Source organism: Zalophus californianus, chromosome 2 (assembly GCF_009762305.2).
Source record: "Zalophus californianus isolate mZalCal1 chromosome 2, mZalCal1.pri.v2, whole genome shotgun sequence".
Taxonomy (NCBI): Eukaryota; Metazoa; Chordata; class Mammalia; order Carnivora; family Otariidae; genus Zalophus; species Zalophus californianus.
Window position 1 is genome coordinate 148,218,831 of NC_045596.1, and position 12,056 is coordinate 148,230,886.

A 12,056-nucleotide genomic window follows, 5' to 3' on the forward strand; every position below is an offset into this window, starting at 1 on the left:
AAGCCTGCTTCTCCCTCTCCCACTCCCCCTGCTTGTGTTCACTCTCTAGCTGCCACTCTCTGTCAAATAAATAAATAAATAAAATCTTTAATAAATAAATAAATGAGTTGACATGAGGTGGAAAACCAGGTTGAATATCCTTGATAATCTAATGAGACAATATATTATTTGGGGGGATGATTAAGATAGTGAATAAGGAATTGCTTTTAACCATCTACTTATATTCACATTTTCCTTCCCTCAGGGAAACACCAGTTTATTGATTTTGATAATTAACCTGAATTAACAGATGTCTTCTTCATTAGTCATAATAACATTATCATTTTTTAATATGTCCTCAGCTGTTGAAATGGAATCAATTTTTTAAACTTTCCAATGGCATGACAAACAAAACTAAATAAAATAGAAGTATACAAACAAAAATAAAAATTGGGGCAGACAATAGTTTGTGGTCAAGCATATGAGTTCTGAACTGTGTAATTTGAATCCAGTTCTGGCACTAACTCATGATCTTAGATGAGTTGTTTAACTGCTAGGAACTTCACTTTCACCATATGTAAAAACTGGGTTAATAGTAGTACCAACCAGTTGGACTATTAAAAGCTAAAAGAGATAACAGTTGGAAAGCATTTATCACAGTATCTGGCAGGCAGTAAATTTTCACTAAATCTTTGCTATTATTACCATTTTAAACTTCAACTGGCTAAACATTTTTATCAAAGTATCTTCTGGTAAGTTTAAGTATTTTAATCAATATCCCTCATGGGTTTACCAAGAATCTACTAAGCTAGCAATATCACAGTCATAAATATTCATTATATTGCTGATATAGTCTATCTTAGGGTCATTCCCTAGAAAGAAACAGAGCCCAGGCAAAAGCAGATGTGCTAATGCTTTATTGAGGAATGTTATCCAGAAACATAGGCATGAGGGAAAAAGGGTGGGAGATCAAATACAAGTAATGCTGGACAGAGTTTCCTGATGAGCTGATTGCTCATTTTCACAAGATATCTTCAGTGTGCATTTATGAAGCACTTAGTCTCTGAACAGGCTTTTTATGATGGAGGAGGAGAGTAAAATTTATCTGCAAGCCCTTTCATTGTTCAAAACTTGCCCCAAGGGCATTATTAACACTTATAGGTTGCACATGCATGGGTTCCCAGTGGATACCTTACTACCTTGCTTCTCAGATAGGGAAGCCACAGGGCTAGAGCAAGAGGTGTTCAGTGAGGAGGGTGAGCTGATGTTTTAGGGGTGTGCCCCTCAACACCATGAGGAAATAGGGAGCAGCTACCACAGTAAGCCTATAGAAGCAGGGACGCCTGCCATCAGACATCAAGGCAAGTGCATGGAATTGGAACGGTGCGTAAACTGACTCTGATATACACTGCAGCTAAAGGAGCTCAGAGTTAAGGGAAATAGGACTGAGAATTCCTAGACAAATCAAATCATATCTCTTTCTCTTCTAAATTAGCTGGGTCTGGGGTATATCAAGTGTCTCTGAATATCTAAAGCACTCACAAACAAACTCTATATGAGCATCTCTGTTAGACTCCAAGAAACCTGGTACTGTAATTGATCTTCAGTTTTTTTCAAATGCCGATTCATTCTCTGGGAAGTAAATGAGCAAAAAAGTCAAACACGAACCAAAAAAAAAAAAAAAAAAAATTTAACCGAAACAATAACAGTGCCGTTGAAAAACATGCTACACATGAAAAAAAAACCTCATCAATTGTTTTCAAAAGCTATGCTAAACATTGCTCATATTAAATAATTTGTAGACAAAAGTTTATTTATGGCTCCTGTACAAGTTAATTTTTAGCATATATTTTACCCAGATACTATGACCTCAAGATACAAACCAGACCTATTTGGGGGTACATCATATAACTAAAAATTATTTACTCTACCTCAAAGAAAATGTAAAATAATGGGAAAGCTTTGAGAAGTATTCTGGTTAACTTTGAATGGAAAAAGAAGTTGGGGTGAAAAATATGAAGATTTTTAGAAGATGATGCTTAGCCTAGAGAGATTCTGCCTTAATCTGTTAGATCAGCTTCAACCAAAGGTAGATAAGTTGCCACTGTAGTAAGGTAAGTTTGACCATGAAATAGACAAAAATAACACCAGTTTTAGAAATTAGAAAGACTTAAAGGGACAGTGATAGACTAGGTCATTTGGAGTAGTTCTCTGCTACGTATTAGAAAAGCTGGACAAAACGTATAAAACATCTTCTTTAAGGGATAGGGAAGCTAACCTATTAGTGAAAAGTTGCTAGTTTGGGATCTTGAGGTATAAAAGAGAGCCAGAAAAGTGTGCCCAGCTTTGTAACCATTTTTCATCTTTTCTTTTTTCTTTTTTTTTTTTACTTTGGAAGAGGAAGAATGAGAGAGTGAGTGGTACCTTTGATAGAACAGAAACAGTCCAGAGTCTGCCAAAGGGAGTTACCAGTTCAATCCCTGACGTTGGGTTGGAACTCTGGAGGACCGTACATTCAGATAGATGATAAGGGTGAAGGACAAAGATAAGAATGAAGTGTAGTGCACAGCACTTGTAGGAACTACAGCTCAGCTTAAAATCATCTCAGTACATGAAGTTGGATTAAGATGATCCCCAATCGGGTGCCTGGGTGGCTCAGTTGGTTAAGCAACTGCCTTCGGCTCAGATCATGATCCTGGAGTCCTGGGATAGAGTCCCACATCGGGCTCCCTGCTCAGCAGGGAGTCTGCTTCTCCCTCTGACCCTCTCCCCTCTCGTGCTCTCTCTCTATCTCATTCTCTTTCTCAAATAAATAAATAAAAATCTTGGAAAAAAAAAAAAAAAGATGATCCCCAATCTTGGGGCACCTGGGTGGCTCAGTTGTTAAGCATTTGCCTTCAGCTCAGGTCATGATCCCAGGGTCCTGGGATCGAGCCCCACATCGGGCTCCCTGCTCAGCGGGAAGCCTGCTTCTCCCTCTCCCACTCCCCCTGCTTGTGTTCCCTCTCTATCTGTGTCTCTCTCTGTCAAATAAATAAATAAAATCTTAAAAAAAAAAAAGATGATCCCCAATCTCACTCATGCTCCCAGATGCTTGTAAATCCTCTCTGGAAATTATAACACTATCTTCTTTTCTAGAATATTTTTTAAGGGAAATCTATAAACACATTATCTGGGGGTGAGGGTTTGGGGGAAAGCAAACATAGAAAAGTAATGCTACTGAAAAATAGCAAAAACAAACAATAGAAACAGACAAACAGGAACTCCAAATTTGGAGTTAATACTCTGCTCAAGGACACAAAAGATAAGAGTTTAAACTTTAGCAAAGAGCTGAAATCTATTTCTTAAAATAGAAATTCCAGAACTATCAAAAAACTAATTACCAAAAATAAATCTCAATGAACAGGTCTTACAATAAATTAAAAATAATTGAAGAGAGAATGAGCGAACAGTTACAGGTCAGAAGAAAAGGTTCAGAATGAAGCATGTTGAGACCAAAGAATGAAATATACAGGAAAGAAAATAAGAATTATACAAAGATATAGTGTAAAAGCCTAACATAGGGATGCTTGGGTGGCTCAGTCAGTTAAGCGTCTGGCTTGATTTCGGCTCATGTCATGATCTCAGGGTTTGGAGATTGAGCCCTACCTTGGGCTCTGCACTAAGCATGGAGCCTGCAAAAGATTCTGTCTCTCCCTCACCCTCTGTCCCTCTCCCCTTCATCTCCCACTGCTCACATATGCACACCCTCTCTCTCTCTCAAAAAAAAGCCTAACATAAATATAATGGGGGATCCCAAAAGAACAGAAAGAAAATGGAATAGCAGTTATATTTAAAGAGAAAATGACTAAGGGCTTAAGGGCACCTGGGTGGCAGAGTCGGTTAAGTGTCTGACTCTTGGTTTCAGCTCAGGTTGTGATCTCAGGGTCATAAGATAAGTCCCATGTCAGGCTCTGCTTAAGGGGAGTCTGCTTAAGAGTCTCTTCTCCATCTGCCCCTCCCCCACCATGCAGTGCTCTTTCTCTCTCTCTCTCTAAAATAAATAAATCTTTAAAAAAAAAAGAGAGAAAATGGCTGAGAATGAAACCAAATTGATGGAAAAAATCAAGCCACATAATCAAGAAGACATATAAAGCACAAGTAGAAAAGGCTAAAAAGAAATCAACACCTGCTCACATTATGGTTACACTGATGTTGAAAACCATGCTGAAAACCAATCCAAAGAGAAAATCAACAGCAATTAACAGAAAAAAGAACAGAATACTTTCATACAGACAATAGTTAGACTGACATCTGACTCCTCAACACAAACAACATAAGCAAAAATTAAAACAAAACCCAAAAAAGATCCAGAAAGCTATATATATTTAAAGCTATATTGAAAGTATTTAAATAAAATAATGATTTAAGTTAGAATTATATGCATAGCAAAAATATCCTCCAAAAACCAAGACGAAATTAATATATTTTTCAGAGAAAAAGAACTGAGAAAATTCACCTCCAGCAGACTTGCATTTAAAATATTTTTGGGGCTGAATGAAATGTATCCCTAAGGGAACTCAGAAATTTAAGAAATAATAAAAAATATGGTAAATATGTGTGTGAATCTAAATAGATAAAGTATCTGATAAAAGACTTCTACAGTGAAGGTCTCTGTGATGTTGCTATCCAGGGACTGGAACATAAAGGTATATATCAATTTCAAATGTGCCTCTAAGCTAGCATGCCATAATTATAAGTTTAGCTTTCTCACTTTACAGCTCTGCTGCATAATATGGTAGCCACTAGCCACATGTGGCTATTGAGCAGCGGAAATATGGCTAGTCTAAATTAAGATATGTTGTAAATATGAAGGACACATTGGATTTAAGGAACTTAATTTTTTTAATATATAAATATATTTATTTAAATATATAAATATTTTATTAATACTTTCTATTGATTAAATATTAGAATAATACTATGGATGTATTGGGTTAAGTAAAATCATATTAAAATTAATTTCATCTGCTTTTTTTTTAACTTGTTCTAATGTAGCTATTAGACTACTACAAATTTAAAAATTACATATGGGGTCTCATTCTATTTTTATTGGATGGTGCTCCCTTAGAACATGAATTCCATTACCTCAAAATGGAAAGTTTCATGTTTGATATCCATTCCCTGAAATCACTGAATCACTGAAATCATATAGAGTTTATTAACAGCAGAAACAATAGTAATTCACCAACACTATGTCTTCTTCTTTTTAAGATAGTTTCCTAAATTTAATTATCATTTTGAGAGTTATGTCTGTCCTTCAAACAAAAGTCCTTTAAAAACTAGATCTACTTTTAAGGATATAGTTGGACATTAAAATGCAGATTTTCAATTGTAGGAGCGGCCTTGCACTCCACACATTCTCACCATGGAATCACCTTCCTGGTACAAGCTCGTCATATCAATGCAAGTGGAAGCTGAAGTACCTTTGGAATTATAAAACATTTAATTACCAGAAAAGGCAGTTATGGCGTAGAGATGGTTCATGTTTGTTATTTATTACAGTACCTTGGTAAATACTTCAAGGTTTTGACTCGTGATCAGCACTGTGAACAGCACATGGGAAATGAAATGACACACAAAGACCAGCCCATATACTGTGAATGTGAATGTCCATGTGCAGACATACATGATGATACCACAGAGCACAGAGAGACACTAGGCAGAAAGCATGACGTGTATGTACGTAGATATATGTAATATGTATATGCCAAATTCTCCCCTCTTGAGCTCAAAGGACATTTACTGTGCTCTTCCTCCAGAATATTCAGTAACCAGATATTTGGAAGACAAAATTTGTTCTGTGACATTATCTTTTATCTTCGTTCCAGTTCCTGGTACCTTGTGGGTCAGTGTGCCTGAGATAAAGAAGTGATGCTATAGAAACTTTACCAACTATTTGTGAGAACAAAGTAATTCAACACTTCTTTCTCCTCCCAAACATGAAGCCAAGAATAGGATCCAGTTGTTACATTGCCACCTAAACCTGATACAGGAAGACATGGTGAGGGGATAGATACTTGAGAAAATACTTTTAAGGTGTCCACAAATTAACCCCTTGAAGTATTCCAATGTCATTTCTTCAAATTATCAGCCCTAATATTTATGCTTCTATTTTGCATATTAAGGTCCTTCACACCCTTACTCATGCCAGCCATTCCAGCATTATCTCATGCTATTCTCACGCGTGCCCTTTGCACTCCAGAAAGACCAACTTTCTTATACTTTCCTCAACATGCCGTCTTCTTTCACACTTACACCTCTTCCCACATGCTTTCACTTCTATCTGGAGGATTCTTCCTCACTTCCTCTGGTTGCTTAATTCTATTTATTCTTTATAATCAAGCTTATATGTCACACCTCAGTGAACCTTTGCCTCCTAAAAAAAATGATTTGTGAAATCCAGTTTAAAATATTTTCAGACCAGTCTGTGAAAAACATGGGAAAATAATGTAATTTAATCTAGAGCAATTTCAAGGATTTCATTAACAATTACTCACATGTAACAATTGTGTAAAAACTTAGACTCTACACACACATACATATCCATGAAGAGATACGTACTTTTGTAACTGCCATCTGCAGATGGTATGAGGAATTCTACATACGTAGGTGCACATCAATATATGCACATGCAATATTTATGTTAACCAAAAAGAAAATGTTGCCACTGTATTTGCAATGTTTTGGAAACAAAATCATCTTTTAATAGTAACTGGAGATACATGAACTGGTATTTTGTTGTTAGAATATTTCCTCACCGAAATGACTAAAAAATGTTAGCTTATGATGAAAAAATAAACTATACGATATGCAAAGGGATACCAAATTAAAATTTCAACTTCAGTCAAGACAACAAAAACATGTTTCTCTTCAAATTTAATTTCCATGAGAAACTATTTTAAATTAAAACCTTCCAGTGCAGTGTCCTTCCATTTTTTGCATTTTTACTACCTAAAGATCAAACAGTTTGACACAGCAAAAATTCTGGTAAGTTAGGAAGAAATGCTGATTGGTTTGTTGGCTGGTGGCCGGGGGAATGTTATGACCGAGTAATTATGTGTTCTGGACAGATGCATTAACCAGGCTTGGGGCTGGAGCCACTGGATATTATTTTAGTCATAAGGCTAGAGGAACTGAATCATTTTCAAAGCGTTGGCTGGCTGACATTGCCTTACTGATGCCTGTTCCAATGACTCTTTGGCAGTAACTTCCAACACTGCACTTATGACATGGTAAACAAAAACTACATTAAAGGTTTGCTTTTTAATCATGAAGGAGTTCAACATTTCCACTAAGCTCTCTTGCTATTCATCAAGTCACATTGAAGGCTATTGCAGATTTTCATAGTCCTGCCTTCCGACGGATGAACTGTAGCAACCTAACAGGCAGAGAGGCTTGATTTTTTTTTACAGTGATGAAAAGGCACATGATCAAAAATAAAATGACAATACACCTTTACAATTGCTCTTAACTAGCAAATAAACTGAAAGTTGACAGTGCCTCTTACTTTTTACCAAGGACTTATTTCAATTCATAAAATGCCATGCTTTATAAAGTATGCATGTTTAATGATCAGATAAAATACACATAATAATAAAATAATACAGTTGGCAAGATGGCTTTTGTCCATGAAGACAGTAAGTCGCATAATAATCAATTGATTAGCTTCAGGTAACTTTTCCTTTTGTGCCATTTAGACTTGAACTTTTACTTTGACATCCGGTACTAATCATAAATTTAATAATAATTTAATTGGAACCATGCTTAGTTATTGCAAATATTTTATACTGGTTATTAAAAAACTTAAATAATCATTTTAATATGGTTTAAAATAAAAGCATTTTTACTCTTGTAATGCTTTTGAATTATGAGGGTACAGTGACATTTCTCACAAATGTAGCACTGTTAAAGTTAAATGCAAATAATAAAGTCAAGCTTCAGGACATTTGGAAGACTTGAATAGTTTTTTCATAACAGCAAAGGATTGATTTTGATAGTTACCAAGGTAGGTGATGGAAAGATACGAAATTTCTAAGAAAAATATTTTATGAGATGATTATAAATTAGTAATGAAATACCTTAATATGATCGTTAAAATGATTACAACTCGTACTATTTTTATTAACAAAGCTCACTATTTAAAAAAATTTTAAAAAAGAATTTTTAATGAGCTCTAAATGCTATTCCCTTGTAGTAAAGAGTTACCGACAGTCTGAAGGGGTCAGTTAATTGGAAGGCACTTAATGAACTTGTTAGGAGATATGTAGAAAAACTCCCTCCTAAACCATCAAGCAGCTCCTAAAACAATAGAAACTGACACTTCATGCAATGTCAAAGAAGAATTTACTGAGAGGAAACCTTAAAATATATCTGAAAAGCAAAAGTTTAATAAATGAGACCACAATGGTAAAAATGATGGAAAATGTCTTTCCCAGACAATGGGGAATGCAGAAACAGAAGAAAATCAGGGGGAAAAGGAGGCAGAGCAGAAATAACAATTTAATCGTCTTCAGGCAACATTGTATCATGTTTTAAGAAGTGGTTGTTTATGATTCCACAATACAGGATATATTGAAATTCACTATGTTAAGAATTGTTAACCAATCTAAATAGATCAAAATACTGAAATATATAATAAAATATTATGTTGATACTATATTATAATTATGTAATGAAACATTTTAGCCCGTTAGAATTTAACACATAAACTATAATTAACAGAAAGCTTTGACAGGAAAAGAATGTGCTGTATTTCAACATTGAGGACACACTGTAAAAACCTCTCATTTTAAATTTCTCTTTTTTCCTTTGCACGTGGGACTCAGATACTTTCACAAAATAATTTTTTTTCTTACTTTAATCATTTTAACAAACTTACTTTGCTCTAAATTGTTACTAATTCCACTAATAACATTCCCTGGTGGAACTAATTTATTGCCATTTAAACCAATGGATAAATGAATGGAATACGAATTCATGCTATTTCATCCTATGTGGTGTATTTAATTCCTTTCTGAAAAACAAGAAATTACAATAGTTGATAGTGTTTTTTAGGTTATAAAATTAAAATATTTAATGCAACATCTGCCAATAACGTATTTACAAAATATCATGAAGAAATAATTTTTTTCTAAATAAATGGATTTGTTTTTGTTTACAAATTCTAGCATTCAGTATTTGTTTCACTCCCTTATCTTTCCCCATGCATTGTTTTCATTTAGTATATATATATATATATATATATATACATATATATATATATACTGGAGATGTGTGTATATATATATATATATATGTTATAATAATTCCCTGTTAAATGTAAGAAATTCTAGGACTTATTTTCTCCAAATGTTTTCATAAGATACTTTTTGATTTTTGAAAGCAATTCTATTCAATCAGATATTCATCTTACTGAAGTACCAAAGAAAAAGGTAGAAGGGGAAAAAAAAGTCTTTGAGAAAAGTGTAAAATAAGGTGAAAATATTGAAAGGTATTTTGTTACCATAAGGTGTAGTAAATGTGAATTTAGCATGGAGTGGCCTACATTAAATACAGACACATGTACAATATTTTCAATGATGGACCTAATGAGAATACATTTCAAGCAAGCTTAAAAACAAGAGTACAAACAAAAGAATGCAGGTTAATGTGAAATGATCCTCCACTAATGATTTTCTTAAAAAAAAAAAAGAAAGAAACTTTCTATAAACCCTGAACAAGGCAGAAAAGACACACAGACACACATCTGTCAAATGTTTGCTGCTTTATAGTTACTGCTTTAAGAAAGGATGTGAGTTATGAAGTGAGTCCTTTTGTAAACATTCTAATAAAGTCTGGGTAAGATATACAAGACATCAGAGCCCTTCAAGCTGCTGCTCTCTAAATAATACTAAGAATTATGAGAGTCTCCAAGTTCCTTGTATAAATTGCTACACCGACTCAAAACGCTAGGCTGCTTTGCCATTTTGTAAGTCCTTTTAGAAAAACCTCTGTTACTCTTCCACTTTGCAGAGAGGTGGGGAATCTATATTCTGTAAGATACCCATGCTTTTTGGAGGAAGGAGGCAGTACATTCAACTGATGAGCCCTGATTTTGTTTTTCCTCCTAAAACCTCAAATCATTAGCTCCATGAGGGTACCAAGGATGGCATGAAGAAGAGCACATTCTAAGTGTTTATTCTTAAGAAAGACATCAGTGAAGGGGACACAGAAAAGCCAATTCAACTCTGATCACTTTATCAACTGTTATCTTTAAAATCTAAAATGAAGACAATAGATTTTAGTAGAAAATCGTAGAACAAACAGTAGAATGTCTCCGCTTGTTCTTCCCTGTCTTTTCTCCTAAATATTTTTGAATCCAATCATTTAAATACTTTGTGATTAATTTCCACAAAGACTGTTTAAATAACTTAAATTCCTTCCTGTCTTCAGACTGTAGCATTGCTACTTCGACCCTACTCCTAGGGAATCCTCCTGACTTTTAATAGCTTATTTTCATTATTCCAAACTGAAACCAACTCCTGAAAAGGGAAACACTAAAAATCCTAGAAATCTATTCCACTGGTTAAAGAAAAATATTTTTACCTGGTTTCTAAAGATACTTAAATAGAAGGAAAATGTTACTATCATGCGAAAATCTGAAGCTAAAGTAAAAAAATAAACCTAACTCAAATTAACAAGTTGCTGTCAGAGTACTGATTGTTACCAAGCTTTAATTGTTTAATGACTATTTACAGTGTTACCAGTTGGGAGTAACAAAGAAATACAAACAAAATGACAGAAAAAAATAAATTAAAACCCAAAACCCAACAGTATAGATTATGTGTATTGGCTCATGTGGAGCGCGAATCTATAATCAAATTCTTAAGACTCTCCGATTAGTGTTTACTATTATCTCCTAAGGATTTATGTCCCTTAAATTTAATATTAAATTTAGTCTGTGAATCTAACACCAGGAATTTATTTTATTTTTCTACAATACGAATCACCTGAGGACAAGAGTGGCTACTGCAAAATCAGACGTAAAAAAAGGAAAAATAGAGCAAAGTGTTTGAGATAATAGAAGTTAAAAAGATATTTTAATTCTTACTTGCCTCTCTGCTAACAACACCCAGCAAACCCTAGGACTCTCACCCTCTTTAACTGATGCTATATAATATTTATGCATGCATGACAACAAAATATGTTTCAATAAAAATATATTTGAACTAGCAGAGCAAAATTGCTTTAAGCTTTTGATCTGTCTCATAGCTCACATCTCTGAAAGTCTTTTCCTTTCAACAGTTACATTCAAAAAGTCAAAGATATACAGCTGACGATTCAAGCTGAATGACACCACGATAAACTATGGTTTCTCCTGAAGATAAAATACATCATAAATCGGCGCAACACTTACCTCATTTTAAATATTACTGTCTCCTTTTATCAGGTAACACTAGATGACCTCCCCTTACCTCCCTTCTTCCCATATTTTACATGGGATTTTAATTCTATACAATGATCACAACCAGAATTTTTTTTAATTAAAATAGGATATATGGCTTTAAAGGCTTAGGTTATCTGATAGATTTAATTTAAGAAAAATAATGAGGACAGACTGACTTCTGATGCCCTGTATAACATGGCAATAATGGAATTATATCTATTTTTAAACTGCAATAACTTTTTATACTTAGCTGCAGTTTATCACATGATATAAAATGATAGGTAACACGGTTTCATAAAAATGGAAATGCATTCACAACTAAATGGCACAGAGATATTTTCCAGGGAGCGTATGACAACATAATATGTAGCTTTTACTCATTAAAATATCTATGCATGAACTACAGCGGCCCCCATCAACACTGTATTTCCAGTGTACTGCTTGATTTATACCACCCAGTCTCTAGCCAGAAGTTATTCTTTTTCTGGATACTCAAATCTGGATTACACTCCCAAAACTATCAAATGCATTAAATGTCCTAGTATAAATCGTGATTATCATCTGCACAGCTTTGGATGCCTAGCCTTCATCTTCCCTGGCCTGTTGAGAG